We start from the raw sequence: 18,364 nt of genomic DNA, 5'->3' as shown, positions 1-18,364 counted from the left end.
GAAGCAGAAGCGCTTAAGGTTTCTCGTCTCTAAAATGGCAAAATAGGTACGAACTTTAACTCAATAGTCGACATTATGTATTGCAAAGACATTAGCATTTCATACTTATTTTGACGACGCGCTGTTAAACAAAGGAACGTTGAGTCTCTGTACGAGTAATAAAATTAAATCTAAAAACATAATTAATAACGGCGAACTCCGCTTAAACAAACTTTATTGCGTGTCGTCATCGGGCAATATCTGCTCAACCCTGGAGACGTGTGGTGAAATTAGAAGTCGGGCATATAAAACAAACTTAAAAATCCATTCAAGCTACAGTGGAGTTGACAACACGACGTGGGCAGTTATAGTTTGAAGACCACTTTTGAACGTTTTTCTTGAATAATTCGGAACCTGTGACTTCCAGTATACCGATACAAAATTTAACTACATTAAATTTCATACAAAAAGGTCCTCCTCATTTTTTTTTTTTTTTTTTTTTTTTTTTTTTGTAGCGAGAGAGAGGTTGTGAAAATTTCGCATGGTTTCTAAAGGCCAGATATAACACTATGGATTGCATAAAACTATATCGGTAAGGGCAGCTGCATAGCCCTGTACATATAGATAATTTTTTAGACCTCTTAAGAAGTTGGAAATAAGAAGTACAACCTGGATTACGTATATCAGAATACGAAACCATAAACACCTGCCATTTTTCAGACGATCAGTTATTGTATTTGACGATGAAAATAATTACAATACGCCATTCATAAATTGCTCCTGCTGGGCAAAGAACGCAATATCGAAGTCTCGAGTAATAAAACGTAGATACCGGTAATGACATTTAAAGCGGCTGACGCAATCATATCTAAAACTGTTTTCAATAACAGAAAAACTGAACAAGTTAAGACTTTTAATTATTTAGGAAACCAAATAAGTAACTACCATAATCTAGATACTGAACAAGCTTCATCAGTCCCAGTGTATAAGTGGTACTATTAGAAGAATCTTAAATAACGACGACGATTCTACATTATCGATTAGAGCTATTTGGCGACATTGAAGTGCTACAACCTTATTTCCTCTGGGTTCAATTAATCTTTGGTTAAAGGGACAGGTTCGTGAATAAATCTTGAAATACTTGTCAGTTTTACAACTAGTATAGCTCAAAGAATAAGGGTTGCAAGCCCATGTAATGTTTGTAATCTTTTAACAAATCTTTTGGGAACATTTTGATGTATGAACCACAGCTTCCGGTTGCACAATTTTTCCTGAATTGTATTTTGTGTTACAAGTAAAATACAGCATGTTAATTATTTATGTACAGCACAGATGAACATATTCCGAAATAAAAACAAAATAGGAGTTTGACTTTTTTCTGGAAGTTATTTCCTCGAAGTAAAATTTCTCTTGATCAGAAAACTACGGAGAATTTTTTGAGACAAAAATATAAAAAATCGATTTTTGACACTTATCGATGTATTTGTTTGCGAAACATTCCTCCTTCTTGAGAGAGGTGCAAACTCAGTACCGTCACGAGCAAGCCGTCTGCATCTACATCTACAGACACGCACCGCAAGCCATCGTTCTGTGTGTGGCGGGGAGTACGCTGTACCACTATTAGTTGTCTGCTCTCCTGTTGTACTCGCAGACAGAGCGAGGGAAAAATTGTTCTTTAAATGCCTCTGTATGAGCCCTAATTTCTCGTATCTTTCAGTATCTTCGTGGTTCCTACACGAAATGTACGTTGGCAGCAGTGGGATCGTTCTGCAGTCACTTCAAATGCCGGTTCTCTAAACTTTCTCAGTAGTGTTCTTCGAAATGAACGTCTTCTTCCCTCCAGGGATTCGCACTTGAGCTCTCGAAGCATATTCCACTTGCATCCTGATCGATCGTACCGGTAACAAATCTATCAGCTCGCCCCTGAATTGGTTAACACGCAGTTACGTGGCACCTGCATCAACTAACACATAAGAAAACGACACCAATTTTATAAAAGACATCATATTTACGGCAGGGACTGTAACTCTTTCTTTATTTCACGATTGCAATTTCGGCCTTAGGCCATTATCAAGTGCAGATTTTATCAAGTGCAGATGGCTTTACGCCATGTAAACTTAAAATGAGCTGACACATTTATATGTCGTTGCCATTACTATTAAATACATTCGTCTTTCTACGTATCGGTATCATCCCATACAATACAGACGTAATTACCGATGATTCACGCATTTCAGCGATACGCCCGGTACACGCGGTCTTTCCATAACTGCTGAGGCGCCAACTGACTTTGACTCGACCCTCAGTCCAAAGCATTGGTAGCTCTCGACTCGCAGGGGAGCAGCCTTCTAACAACAGTGAATCTTACCGAACGATCATTCAGATAAGTCATAGTCATATGAAAGGTTGGTTGGTTGGTATGGGGAAGGAGACCAGACAGCGTGGTCATCGGTCTCATCGGATTAGAGAAGGATGGGGAAGGAAGTCGGCCGTGTCCTTTCAGAGGAACCATCTCGGCATTTGCCTGGAGTGATTTAGGAAAATCACGGAAAACCTAAATCAGGATGGCCGGACGCGGGATTGAACCGTCGTCCTCCCGAATGCGAGTCCAGTGCCTAACCACTGCGCCACCTCGCTCGGTCATATGAAAGAAACTGCCGTGAATTACGATGGGCGTTAAATAAGTATTGCAACAGATTTGTTCTCTCAAAGGAGGTTAGTTTCATTCTTCCAACATACCATACTACTCCGCATTCTTTTGGCTACAAAACTCAATTTTTCAGCAATCTTTCTCCAATGCGACGGCCTTCCGCCACCTTACTGGCAGGGCCTAAATAGCTGCATAGTAGCACTCTACTGGTCGACGTCGCAACCAACGTCTTGCTGCATCGGAAACCTTTCCATTATCCACCTACTGCTTCCCATGGAGTGCATCCTCCATTGCGCCAAACGGATGGAACTCGGGAGGTGCGAGATCCAAACTGCAGGGTGAATGTGGAAGAACAGTCCAATGAAGTTTTGTGGGCACCCCTTGGCTGTGCAGACGTGCCTGAGGCCTTCAATTTACGTGAAGAATGAGAAATCCGTTAGCATTTTTGTGGCGACGAACACGCTAAACTCGTTTCTTCAGTTTCCTGAGGGTAGCACAATACGCTTCAGAGTTGATCGTTGTGCCGTGAGGAAGGACATCGAACAGAATAACCCGTTCAGAGTCACAGAAGACCATCACGCGCCAGGGTAGCCAAGAGCACTAACGCGCTGCTTCCTGGACTCGGGTAGGCGCGCCGGCCCCGGATCGAATCCGCCTGGCGGATTAACGACGAGGGCCGGTGTGCCGGTCAGCCTGGATGTGGTTTTTAGGCAGTTTTCCACATCCCGCTAGGTGAATACCAGGCTGGTCCCCACGTTCCGCCTCAGTTACACGCGTCGCAGACATTTGACACACGACCGCACCATTTCCCGATTTACCTTAGACGCAGACAGTTGGGATACACTGATTCCATCCTGGGGGGTAGGGGGTGGCAGCAGGAAGGGCATCCGGCCATCCCTAAAACTAACATTGCTAAATCCATTGTAACCACGCTGACCCTGCGATTGCTGAGGGACTATGGCGTAAGCGAAAGAAAGAAGAAAGTCACAGAGGACCATCGCCATGATTTTCCCAGCTGCAGGTGCGTCTTTGAACTTTCTTCGGAGGAGAGGTGGTGCGACGCCACTGCGTGGATTGACGTATTACTCTGGATCAAAGTGATGATCACATGTTTCATCACCTGTGGTGTTCGACAAAAAATAGTCACGATTAGTGTCGTAACGCATAAGCAATTCAGATGGTCTTTCGTTGGTCTTCATGGTCTTCCATTATGTGGCGAAGAACACAGCGGGCACACACCTTCGAGTACTCCATGAGTGTGTCAACACTACCAGCAGAGACGTCGAGTTGTGCAGGGCGGTGTTTGTGATCCGTCGATCACCTCGAATGAGAGTGTCCGCACGTTCCAACACTGAAGGAGTCTGCGTGAGGTCGACCAGCACGCACCGGCCGTTGTGGCCAAGCGGTTCTAGGCGCTTCAGTCTGGAACCATGTGAGCGCCAACGGTCGCAGGTTCGAATCCTGCCTCGGGCATGGATGTGTGTGTCGTCCTTAGGTTAGTTAGGTTTAAGTAGTTCTAAGTCTACGGGACTGATCACCTCAGATGTTAAGTCCCATAGTGCTCAGAGCCATTTCAACCTTTTTTTTTCCGACCGGCACGTGGGAGATCCGACAGATTTGCGCGACCTTGTTGCGATGATGACAGAGGCTTCGCCCACCAACTTAACGTGCTTTTGTTCACTGCCGGGTCTCCGTAGACATTCTACAAGCGCCTGTGACTACCTGCTGCGCTCCGGTTTTGCGCCAAAAGACAATGACAGCTCTCTCCTTGAAACGCACCACCGTTACAGACACAGACTTCCTATTGCGCTGACACCTGTCGGAACTTCATTAAACTGTGTTGGCTAAAGCGAGAGCATTCCACGGTGCCCTACAACAAATTCCATTTCTTTTTCTATCGATCTTGACCGCAAAAAAAATGTGTTGCATCACTGACTGAACGCCCTCGTACTTACACTAGTACGAGAGACGCCAGGCTCACGTGGGATCTGTTTGGGTTCTGGAGAAATCTAGGGCCACACCAGCCAATGGTGACCTTACGACTTGTCTCAGAAGTCAGGTAAATATATATTCATAGCGAAATTACAATGAAATGAATATCCCTAGCTGCATACAGGCGTTGACATTAGTCAACGGGGACAGTTGAAAATGTGTGCCCCGACTGGGACTCGAACCCGGCATCTCCTGCTTACATGGCAGACGCTCTATCCATCTGAGCCACCGAGGATACAGACGATGATGTGACAGCAGGAGGGACTAATCTACTAATCTCTGGCACGCCTCCCGTGAGACCCACATTCCCAGATTATTGTCCCGCACTATATTCATAGTGCCCCTACCCATGTAAGCAGGAGATCCCGGTTTCGAGTCCCGGTCGAGGCAAACATTTACAACTGTCCACCTTGACTTCTTCAACGACTGTATGCAGCTAGGGGTATTCATTTCATTGTAATTTCATTCTAACGACCTGCATAGTCACCGATGGAATCTGTTCTTTCGGACATGTCCGAAAGAACATATACCACCTTCATATACACGGTGGTCCATTGATAGGTGACTGGGCCTAATATCTCACGAAATAAGCATCAAACGAAAAAACTACAAAGAACAAAACTCGTCTAGCTTGAAGGGGGAAAGCAGATGGCGCTATGGTTGGCCCGCTAGATGGCGCTGCCGTAGGTCAAACGGATATCAACCCCCATCTTTTATCACATATTCGTGTAGTACGTAAATAAATATGAATTTTTTAGTTGGACCACTTTTTTTCGCTTTGTGATAGATGGCGCTGTAATAGCCACAAACCTATAAGTGCGGACGGTATTTTCTTCGTGATAAATTACCCGTGTTAAAATGGACCGTTTACAAATAGCGGAAAAGGTCGATATCGTGTTGATGTATGGCTATTGTGATCTAAATGTCCAACGGGCATGTGCTATGTATGCTGCTCGGTATCCTGGACGACATCATCCAAGTGCCGGACCGTTCGCGGGATAGTTACGTTATTTAAGGAAACAGGAAGTGTTCAGCCATATGTGAAACGTCAACTACAACCTGCAACAAATTATGATGCCCAAGTAGGTGTTTTAGCTGCTGTCGCGGCTAATCCGCACATCAGTAGAAGACGAACTGCCCGAGAATCGGAAATCTCAAAAACTTCAGTGTTGAGAATGCTACATCAACATCGATTACACCCGTACCATATTTCTATGCACCAGAAATTGCATGGCGACGTCTCTGAACGTCGTGTACAGTTCTGCCACTGGGCACAAGAGAAATTACAGGACGATGACAGATTTTTTGCACGCGTTCTATTTAGCGACGAACCGTCATTCACCAACAGCGGTAGCGTAAACCAGCATAATATGCACTATTGGGCAACATAAAAATCCACGATGGCTGCGACAAGTGGAACATCAGCGACCTTGGCGGGTTAATGTATGGTGTAGCATTATGGGACGAAGGATAATTGGCCCCCATTTTACCGATGGCGATCTAAATGTTGCAATGTATGCTGATTTCCTACGTAATGTTCTACCGATGTTACTACAAGATGTTTCACTGCATGACAGAAAGGCGATGTACATACAACATGATGGATTCCCGGTACATACCGGTTGAAGCGGTACTGAATAGCATATTTCATGACAGGTAGATTGGTCGTCGAAGCACCATACCATGGCCCGCACGTTCACCGGATATGATGTCCCCGGATTTATCTCTGTGGGGAAAGTTGAAGGATATTTGCTATCGTGATCCACCGGCAACGCCTGACAACATGCGTCAGCGCATTGTCAATGCATGTGCGAATATTATGGAAGGCGTACTACTCGCTGTTGAGAGGAATGTCGTTACACGTATTGCCAAATGCATTGAGGTTGACGGACAATGCATTTTGAGCATTTATTACATTAATGTGGTATTTACAGGTAATCACGTTGTAACAGCATGCGTTCTCAGAAATGATAAGTTCATAAAGGTACATGTATCACATTGGAACAACCGAAATAAAATGTTCAAACGTATCTACGTTCTGTATTTTAATTAAAAAAAAAACCCACCTGTTACCAACTGTTCGTCTAAAATTGTGAGCCATATGTTTGTGAGTATTACAGCGCCATCTATAACGAAGCGAAAAAAGTGGTCCAACTAAAACATTCATGTTTCTTTACGTAATACACGATTATGCAATAATAAATGGGGGTTCCTATTTTAAAAAAAAAACCGCAGTTGATACCCGTTTGACCTATGGCAGCGCCATCTAGCGGGCCAACCATAGCACCATCTGGTACATCCCACTTCAAGCTAGACAAGTTTCGTTCTTTGTAGTTTTTTGTTTGGCGCTTATTTCGTGAGATATTTGGCCCGGTCACGATCAATGGACCACCCTATATATTCGTAGCATTTGTAGATTTAGAGAAAGTTGGTTTCAACAGGCAATTAAGTTATGTGTGTCTAGGGAGGGGGGGGGGGGGGGAAGAGGCTAAGAGTCGTTGAGGTAAAACAAGGTTTGATTTTCAGTAAGCTGCTTCTAATGGACGTAGGTTGCATTAATTATGCGGAGATGAAGAGGCTTGCACAGGGTACGTTAGCGTGGAGGATTGCATCAAAGAGGATTGCATCAAACCAGTCTTCAGAGTGAGACCTGAGTTCCTCCTGGCGTACACAGCTTTCAGATAACTTCCTCGAATTCAGCCAGGTAACACTTTCAGCGACCGCCGATATTTCGGCGGGAGAACACCCCGCCATTTTCAAGGCAAACTGCAACGGACAGCCGGCGTACATGCAAATTTAAAACCTCGGTTCTCGGGCTGAAGCAGGAAAGATAACACACACACACACACACACACACACACACACACACACACACACACAACACTAGTGCCACCAAAGATGACCAAAGTCAGAGCTATCGATAGTGAGACTATGAATTCGCAGGTGAGGCAGCATTGACTCTGTTCCTCTGTTTTTTGACAAGGGAGAGAGCCGGATTCCAAACAGAGTTTAAACAGAAACCTCCATCTCTGTTAACGAGGTTGCTCGCTAATTTAATCGCAACTGCCTCCCTAATAACACTGTCCTAATAGCTGGACGTGCATGCCTATATCTCGGTGTTATTATATAACATGGGGTGACCAGTATCCAAGCAATGTTCGGCAATAGCAGATCTATTTGGCTGCTGTAATCGTGCGTGCCGTTTATGCGCAGTACATCGGTCCTCCACGGTCCTGATAGTTTGACCAATATATGCCATGCCGCAGCTACAAGGAATACGATATACACCCGCCTTACGCAGCCCAAGATCATCCTCTAATTTTAGATGGAGGTCGGAAAACACATGTCACATCGTATTTCCGTAAAATGCGACCGATCTTGTTGGGTGTGTTTCCTACGTATGGCAAAAAGGCGGTAGACTTAGGTGTTGACTCAGAATTATCATCAATCACCCGATGTACAGTTGGTCGATAGCGCAACGCACGTTAATTCTGTCTATCACTATAACCATTTTGACGAAATGTAACTTCAAAATGGGACAGCTCAGCTGCCGGCTACTGCATTCTAGCGTAGCACGGCAAACTAAAGTAGGGCAGCTACTTGTAATGGTTATCGATTTCTCAACTGCGTCCGTCGTCACAGGAGAGAGAAATACCATACCATACACGGTACTTGGGACACTCGCGTTACTAACCGTGCTAGAGAGAGTACTGACAAGTGAAAGAGATCGTAAGCTTTGGGTTCTGAAGTCGATGCGTTCACTTACCGAGAACCGTGGAAATAATGAAGTCCGGAGTTCTAATTCCAGCAAGGCAAAAGAAGTCACTCTTGAGCCACAGTGATGAAACTGTGGTGGAAGGCGGGAGCCGCGCGGGCAGCGGCCGTGTGTACAAAGGTGGCGGTTTTACTGCACGCTAGTTACCGCTGCGATGGCCCGCGAGATAGAAGCCCAGGGCTTTGTTCGTGTCGTCCCCAAGTAAGGCTGGCGAGTCGGCGCTTACGTAAGACACTGGTGGAGATAGTTCGCGGAAAAACCTGCACTGTACGTCCCTGCGGCAAAATTACACGTCGTATGGAGACTTCAAACGTAACTTCTCAGAATAGAATGACCTCATACAAGACAACTTGGGAAGATGTTATTGAACTTCTCGTACTGTCAACTTCAGCAGTAGATTTCATCTTCTAGTCTTCTCATCTTTCGGAAACATAAATCGACCATCTTATATAGGGTGGTACAAAAAGGTACGGCCAAACTTTCAGGAAACATTCCTCACACACAAAGAAAGAAAATATGTTATGTGGACATGTGTCGGGAAACGCTTACTTTCCATGCTAGAGCTCATTCTATTACTTCTCTTCAAATCACATTAATCATGGAATGGAAATACACAGCAACAGAACGTACCAGCGTGACTTCAAACACTTTGTTACAGGAAATGTCCTCCGTTAGCGAGGATACATGCATCCACCCTCCGTCGCACGGAATCCCTGATGCGCTGATGCAGCCCTGGAGAATGGCGTATTGTGTCACAGCCGTCCACAATACGAGCACGACGAGTCTAATTTGGTACCGGGGTTGCGTAGACAAGAGCTTTCAAATGCTCCCATAAATGAAAGTCGAGGATGAGGTCAGGAGAGCGTGGAGGCCATGGAATTGGTCCGCCTCTACCAATCCATCGGTCACCGAATCTGCTGTTGAGAAGCGTACGAACGCTTCGACTGATATGTGCAGGAGCTCCATCGTGCATGAACCACATGTTGTGTCGTACTTGTAAAGGCACATGTTCTAGCTGCACAGGTAGAGTACCCCGTATGAAATCATGGCGGTGAATCGAGGAAGTACAGTACATACTGACGAAACTAAAATGAGCTCTAACATGGAAATTAAGCGTTTCCGGACACATGTCCACATAACATCTTTTCTTCTTTTGTGTGTGAGTAATGTTTCCTGAAAGTTTGGCCGTACCTTTTTGTAACACCCTGTATACAGCGATTTTTCCACTCTGAAATAGGGTGCCCGCTGCAACTTCCTGGCAGTTTAAAGCAGTGCACCGCCCGCGGATCGCGGAAGCTAGTCTTTCCCCAGGCTGTTCTGTTCCCTACTGAGCTATCTGGGAACGTCTCAGGATCCACACCTACAGTAACACTCTCCCAAATTTCATAGATGCTCTTCACAATACTGGTACGCAGTACCTGTGTCAAGGTGTGTGTGGTAGGAAGGACAGGGCCTAATGGAGACTGAACGTCATTCGTGTTGTGAACTTTCTCTTTATTTTAACAGAACATACTAAGCTAGATTCATTAAACAATTATTGGAAAAACACCTCCAGTTGTACTGACTACTAAGAAACAGAATAATTTACAATCATAAAACTGTACCAAATTGATTAATAGCAGACAGATGAAATAAATGAATAAAAACTATATCAGTACAATAAAGGAGCTAAAAATTCTTTCTATAAAGAAACTTTAAGATTTACAATCCAAAATGGAAGTATACTCCGCAAATAATCACCACATAAGAAAATAAATGATAGACGTTGTAATGGTACTTGAATTACGTAACCATTACGGCACCTCACCTCAACCTCTCGATACCAGCAATATTCTACTGTGTTTCTGTAAAGTAGTTAACATATTTCTGTGACAACATTCAGATTTGATTTCATTAATGTAGAGGTACTTCGATACATCGATATGTATATATTGCAATGATATTATTCTTATGTGTATTCTTTCTTTTGTCACTATGGTCTTTGGCGTACTTGAAACTCTGATTTTTGAGCGCGTAAGCGGTTATTAGAGAGTCAAACTTTGGTCGTCATGCTAAAAAGACGCAAATTGTAGTCAGTTTATGAAATGTGAACTTTAATAGTGAGGAAGATATTTTCAAGTATGTCTTACATTGTGAAGTGATGTTTTGGAACGAGTTACGTGATATTGCAACAAAAGTAATAAAAAAGAAGTGTAGCTTAAATTCGGAATGCTGATTACTTTTCTTTTACATCACCATTCTCCTAACTTGCAAAAGTTTAGTCTTCAAGAATGGTTTATGAAACACATCTATAAAACTTTTGAATATCGCAGAATAACACCTAGGCCTCTTTGCATCCGAGCTTGGAATCATCACTACCTAGATTTTCAACGATTGAGTCACGTGTTCACAACGAGACCAGCGTGGGAAACACGAAAAGGTGAGTGCCTAGTTTATCCATTATTTCAAGAAATGACTTTACTAACTGTGTTCTAATGACACCTGCCACATAATATAATTTTGTTGTTGCCAGAAAATGCAATATTTAGCAGCGTGAGCAACACTACAATCATAATTAATTTTTGACCTTTGTTGTGGTAGGGTCGTTAGAACGTGTTACGTTACGCAGATGATACTGCTATAGTCACGGAGACAAAAGAAGATCTAGAGGAAGTTCTCAGAACAATGGAAAGGATTCTATGCAATCAGTATGGAATGAGAATAGACAACAAAAAGACTAAAGTGATGGTACGCAGTACAGAAGCAGAATATTAACATCTGGGAATGAGAATTGGAAGAAAGGAGCTGGAAATGATAGAGGAATTTACATACCTGGGAAGCAAAATCACAAGGGATGGTAAAGTCGGAAAGAAATTGTGAGCAGAATACAAGAGGTCAAAATTGCGTTTCATCTGAGGAGAAACTTACTCACCAGCAATAAAATCAGTCTGAAAATAAGGAAACGTATTATGAAAGCTTTCGTTTGGAGTGTGGACCTATACGGATGTGAAACTTGGTCAATAGGAAGAGAAGAGAGAAGACGGCTAGAGGCCCTGGAGATTTCTTGCTATAGAAGGATGATGAAGATCAATTGGAGAGACAAATGAACAGATGCTTAGAAGAGTTCAGGAAACCAGAGCTCTGTGGAGGCACATCCAAACATAAAGGGACAAACTTGTAGGACACATCCTAAGACGCAACAACATCAGTGGAACAACCAATGAAATTCAGTTCAAGAGAAGCCTAAAGGATTTATTGGTGGCCAACTCCTTCTACTCCATTGATGAATTTCCAGGAGAACCAAATGATTTGTGTATACATATAACTTTTGCACAATTTCAGTGCAGTAATGTGTTCACTGTAAATAAGTAGTTCTATTACATGTTTATTACCGTATCAATAAAAAACTTTTTTATTTTAAATTCAGTGCATTAGTGTTTCGAAAACGATTCTTCCGTACAGTCCAGAATGAGATTTTCACTCTGCAGCGGAGTGTGCGCTGATATGAAACTTCCTGGCAGATTAAAACTATGTGCCCGACCGTTTTAATCTGCCAGGAAGTTTCTTCCATACAGTGTTCATTAAAAAAATGACGATCATTCCACTTTTTACCTGTGGAATGGCACATTAGCTTATTTGTTTGAGTTGTAAATATTTGTCGTGTATGATTGTTTTTCTGACCTCCTCACTACGGATCAATTGGAATGAAAGTAAATTTAATCTAATCTAGCGGAAGGAGCTACTGAGGGAAGGAATCGACGGGGCCGACCAAGGATATCATACATGCAAAAGATCATGAATGAAGTTGGATGTAACACAAACATGGAAATGAAGAGGAAAGCAGACAGAAGAGAGGAATGGCGCTCTGTTGCAAACCAACCGCAGGTTTGAACACTAAAAGAAGAAGAACAAGAACAAGAAGAAGAAAATTACTGTACCACCGGATAGCTCAGGTTGAAACGTCCCCTTTGAAAAATTATACACGACTGTGCTTAAGCTGACATACAATATTATGTTAGCGCAACGCAATCTGACTTTCAATAATCCCTACAAAAGAATGGGCCCTGACTAACATTAAACTATACCTTTCACAAATCACTTACCTCACAAAAATCTTCGCTACTCAAGCTACTGCAATACAGCGAGTGCCACTACTGCCAGCTGAATAAAAGATTCAAAGTACTGAAGGCACTAACTACTGATAGGCATAGTTAGCAAATGAAAGATTTTGATAGAGAACAAACAATGTATTTACCTCAATAGTCATAATATATATAGCAGTTCATGACAAATTTCAAAACTCCGCCATCTCTCTCCCCACATCCACCACTGCTGGCGGCTCACCTCCAACTGCGCAACGCTACGCGCTGTTCACAGCCAGCTGCCTAACACTACAATGGCGAGTATTACAACAATGCAAAGCAGCCACAGACTGCACACAGCACAGCCAGTGATTTTCATACGGAGGTGGCGTTACCAATAAAAAACCTAAACAGCCTACTTACATAGCCCCCATGCTCCCCACAAAAAATTTTACAAATTGTTTTGGACAGTGGCCAATAATGATTTGATAAAAATTTTTTATAACTACAATAACAAAGATATCAAATGCACACACTTATTGATACAATGTTGGTCAAAAGCTAAAATTTTCTCACAGTCTATAAAGACAGTTCTGATTCATCACAGTAAAATTACAGTGTTTTCTTTTTTTTTTCAAAGTCTGAACAGTAAAAGAGAATGCACACAGAAGTAGTGGATTTCCATGCAGTTTTGAAGAAGTAGTGTCCTTCCAACGGAAAGACAGTGCTGACTCTTGACATGCAGACAAGTAATGGGCCACAACAGAGCAAACCCACAGCAGAGTCATTGATAAACAATTTTAATACTTTGACATGTCCTATATTACATGTACATTTACTGTACACGATGTAATCTTACAGGATCAAATAAAATTCAATTCAATTCAATTCAACGTTTTGAAGAATATTGGTAGGTACATCATCACAGAGTAGACCCACTGTAGTCCTGGTAGAGAGTATGGTATTGGTGGGTCACCAGAGGTGCAGACCCACTGCAGTCCTTGTAGAAATAATGGTTTTTGTGGGCCATCAAAGATGCAGACCCACTGCAGTCCTTGTAAAAATAATGGTATTGGTGGGTCATCAAAGATGCAGACCCACTGTAGTCCTTGTAGAGATGGCCAGCAGCCATCTGTTGCAATCTGTTGCGACTGTGCAGGTGCACAATCACCATCAAAGAGTCTTGCAGATAATATAGCAGTCCCTACTTCGCACATATTGCCCATATACTATGACCAACAGAAATGTGTGCAGTGAAATAAAACTTACAAGTTACTTAATTTGATGACCTGGTGTCAATTACAATTTTATAACATAAGAAAACAATAACAAAGGTACAAAATACATCTTTAAAGAACATAACAATACAGATAACATTTGTAGTACAGGCTGTACAACAGAATAGAAATAAACATATACATCAATGTTACAGGAATTATGAGATAAGTAGATACATAAAAGATCAGAATAAATTTTGAAACATCAACTTCACACATGAGCATTAAAACAGAATAAATAATGTCTAAATATCTTTACAAAGTAAATAACATAGTGTTTGAAAAATTCTACAACATAAATCTTATTAGCTAAACACATAAAGACAGGAAAAACACAAATAGACAAGGGAACACAAACATATAGCGGAACAATACAAAAGGAAAGGACAGGGTTTGTTGTACTGCAGTATTTTGCAAACAAAAGTTTCTTTACTTCTTGGAGATCTCCCTTCATTCATCATTATTCCCTAAAAGTTCTATCTATACCTGCTTTCTGTATTCTATTCATATTTCTTTCAAAATAATTATTTCTCAGTGTACAATACTCATTTTGGCCCAAATCTTTTTCATATAACTTCTCAATGCATTCTTTCCCTATTGTCCATAGTTTCTTATATAGTCTACCCCCTCTTAAGCTAATTTAAATCTACTGAGCTCAGATGCTAAACTAAGGAACGAGGCAATGCAGCAGCACAAAACAATTAGCACAAACAGAAATGATAAAAAATACAAAAGGCAAAGCAAGCAGCATAAATTACAACTAATATAAGGCAATGAGCAGCAAATAAGAAAAATAAATCAGTAGTAAAACTGGCTTAACAGAGTAATGTAAAGTGAAATTTAGTAGCACTATGCCTGGCAAACAGCAGAAGCAAAACCATATCTAAACATGACAAAGCTCAAGCAGAAAAAATATTACACTAAAGATGGCCACGTCTAATACCTATGTCACATCTTAATACTAAAGTGATGCATCACAATTTATTCTAGAAAAGAAATTACCAAGTCATTAAAAAAAGTATTTATGCAATTCCTGTGAAGCGAAACGTCTATTTGTGCTCTCTTTTCTAAGAAAGTTTATCAGAAACGTATTCTTTACTGGGTCTGTAGATAGAAAATAGTGATATTAGTACATCTATTAAATTTTATAATAACCAATGCTGCAGTGCAGCTAGAAACTAGATATTAAAGAAAATGAGCAAATATGTACAAAGGAAGGCATAAGAACATTGTTCAGTAGCCATGTGGCATTTCATAAGTAGTAAAAAAAATCTCTCATCTAGAAAGACAGTAGTCATAATCAGGTGTGTAGACAAACTATTTCTTGTCATTTCATTACGCATTTCAGTAAATATCAGAAAGTACGACATGTTTCCAAGTAATGAGCATGTCGTATTTGCGATGCTTTCTACAAAGGAATGTCAGAAGCGAGGTTAATGGCCTCTTTTTTCCTCCACCTAATGGCTTTTTCTCCAGCGGCTGGCCCAGCTGGGCGCCACAACGCATTACATCAAGGTCACTTAGCTTTCTTACCGAAATATTTACGACAGCAGTTTCCGCTACAGTGACAGTCTCATATAAAAATTTCAGAGGTCGAGAATTTGCGTTACAAGTGTGTAGAAACAAAATCCTATTGATATAACAGAGTCCAAAAAATTTTCGTTGGCACTGTAATACATTCACGCATTTACATACATTTCATAACTCTTAAAGTACAATTCTTGGTTTCCAACAACCTTTTTCACAAACCAGAGTCCCTAACCACTACTCATTATTCCTTACCTTATTCGTCGACACTTCTACAATATTTCATGATAGCAGATACGTAGCATACTCAAATTCCTCATATAGCATCAGCTTATTGATCATAAACATACCTCAACAGCATAATACACATAGTCATCGTAATAATAACATCATAACACCTCAGTCAACTCTCAAAATCGTCGTAGCTTCCTCCAATAATTTCAAAACCTAAAGAAAATTCTCTGCTCATGTCAAAAGTGTCATCTGCCTGAAACGTACTTTAAAAATTGTGATCCCATACCAAATATATCATTCAAAGCTCTCATAATATCACAATGGTTCCAAAAAAATATGAACAGTTCACAAAGTACAGACAAAATACAATTTCATGAGTGTGAAGTTATCCAACTGTGTAATTACGTAAACACCTGTCACTGACGTAGTAAAAAAAATGTTTATCTCTCAGTTACATGATCAGATAGCTGTGTAATTTGTGTGTTAGAGAAATATGGTACCGATGTGTAAAATTGTATAAGCAAATACCACATTAGTTAGGGCTCCTTGTGCTTGCCAAACACATGGTACACAAAGTAAGCGTGTACCCCCCTGAGGATTAATGTAATTATACCCTCAGGTGTTACAGATTACAGCAATGGAATGAAATGTATCACGGAAAACCTCAGTTCAAAAATCTTGAAAAATAAATGGCTTAAGTACAAAATTAATCTCTCAAATGCGTGTCCTATAGCGCTAAATGTGCGTCTTGTTGCAAGATAATCTCTGTGGAAGTCTCGTAGTTATCGTCCTCCGAAAGCTGTTCTGCAGGTCAATGTACTTACCTCATGATAAACCAAATTTCAAGTAAACCAAAATGTTGCATTAAAATCTCATTAGCAGTACTGGTAAATGTTCTAAGTATGTGAGCCTTATAGTCGTTACGTAATCGTGCAACAAACAAGCAAGAATGTACACACACAATAACACTGTGTCGTTTGTTCACAATAACAATGCATTCGTAATTTCTGTTTAAATAAGTTCTCTTGGTTCTTGATTGGATATTTAACTTCAAACATTGTTGCATGGTAACAGTTTCTAAGTCTGACAATGCATACTAGAAATGTGAAGTGAAAAGTTTTATGGCAATGACAAAGTTAAAAAAAAAAAGATTATCTCTCAATAAAGGGTTTTACATGTGAAATGTGGTGTAAAACTTTACTCTTCCTAGTACGCAGAGTTTCAACTTCAAAGCAATTATCATGTTGTATACATCGGTAAAGAATGCTAAAATTTTTCTCAAGGCTAGCGTCTTATGTTATTTTTCTCAGAGCCAGCGGGCGCACACGGCTGCCTGTTGTGCGAGTCATTGTCTGTCTCTTTGTTGGCGCGCGCCGTTATTGGGATTAGGAGACCGAACTTCTACAAATTCACCTTGCCGAGAGGGCCCTGCTCTGTTTGAATCCCGCCAGTTCTGATGGAATTCAGGTCTGTCGTTTTGTTGATAGTTTACATAGTTTCTTGTTTGTCGGTCATGTGGTGGAGAATTTCTCCCGGAATCGTAACTGTGCGCCGAATTGTTGCGTCTGAAGTTATTCTGTCTCCCGTAATAATAATTGTTTTGGTTCCCATATTGTCTGTTTCTCTGATTGTCTCTGTGATAGCCATTACTGCGGAGAGGTGATCTTTCCCTGTAATTATTACTACTCTGCCAACAGTTGTTATACAGGTGGTGTCTGTTTTGGTCACGATTTATGTTGTGAGAATAGCCTTGTAGCGTCCAGTTATTATTTCTTTCATCGCGGAAATGTGACGGATGTGACCTGTAATTGTTGTGCTCCTGTTTTCGCGTTCCGCGACTGTCAGTGTCAATTTCCAGTTCTTGTAAGAGCCCCTGAAAAGCTTCAATGTCGTCTTTGCAACGTCCTGCCAAAATAATATGTCGTAAATGTTCAGGTAATTTGATTAAGCAAATGCGGATGAGTTCTGAGGGGCTGTATGGGTTTGACAGGTACTGATTCTTGTGCAACATGTCTTCAAAATATTTCATAAGACTGGAAAATTCAGATTGTTCGAAACGTTTCATCATTATAATGCTATGTTTTACTCGGTCTTGTGTAGCTTGAGACAAATATGCTAAGAGGAACGCATGGTAAAATTCTCCTTCACTGTGACAATCGTGAATGACCGATCGCATTCTTTCAGCTGGTTCATTCTCTAAATAGCCACACATAAATTCTAATCTGTGCTCTAATGACCAGTTGGGAGGAAAACAATGAGAGAATTGATGGATCCACGCTTGTGGATGAATGTCGTTGCCAGAATTCTTAAACGTTTTGAATTTACGTGTAGTAATGAACAGCTTATAGTCAAAATCATCATGTCGGCGAGTCGCATGTCGGTCATTGTTACGTCGTGTCGGCGGTTCCATTTCAAAATTCAGTTCACCTTGTCGATTTCTTTCATAATTTCCGAAATGCCCTGTGTTATTATTTTGTGGTTGTTCCGTATTTCTAAGTCCCTCTTCCTGTGTTGGAGCGCGAGTGTCCTCTGAAATATGTAATTTTTGTATTACTTGTGCCAACTGATCTTGTACTTCCCGGATTTCTCTTTTGTGCTGCGTATTAATTTGATTCTGATTTTGTTTGAATTTCTTAATTTGTTCATACTCTTCTGTGTCAGTGATGGCTACAGGTCTTGTGTCATTCAGATCATCATCTACCTTTGTGGATATGTTAGTGAACTGATCTGAAAGTTCGGCTACTTTATCCGTTAGTGAAATTATTTCCTCTGTGTGTTTTTCTGAACCAAGTTTCAGAGTGTCCATTTGTGTTGAAATCGTATCTACTGTGTCCTTTAAGTTTTCCTGAGTTTTTGCAAGTTGCATAAC

General features: G+C 41.2%; 1 protein-coding gene across 3 annotated transcripts in view; it reads right to left on the bottom strand.

The window, feature by feature from the left end:
• Window positions 1-8,545, bottom strand: part of LOC126425074 (organic solute transporter alpha-like protein) — a 559,459-nt gene extending 550,914 nt beyond the window's left edge. For all 3 annotated transcript variants that reach the window (XR_007576259.1, XR_007576258.1, XM_050087986.1), the window contains exon 1: window positions 8,388-8,545. The gene's annotated coding sequence lies outside the window, so the exon portion shown is untranslated. The remainder of the gene's footprint in view (window positions 1-8,387) is intronic.
• Between the last annotated feature and the right edge of the window lie 9,819 nt (window positions 8,546-18,364).

Source organism: Schistocerca serialis, chromosome 10, assembly GCF_023864345.2.
Source record: "Schistocerca serialis cubense isolate TAMUIC-IGC-003099 chromosome 10, iqSchSeri2.2, whole genome shotgun sequence".
NCBI lineage: Eukaryota > Metazoa > Arthropoda > Insecta > Orthoptera > Acrididae > Schistocerca > Schistocerca serialis.
The sequence above is the reverse complement of the archived record's forward strand: the minus strand, read 5'-3'. Positions and strand labels throughout refer to the sequence as shown.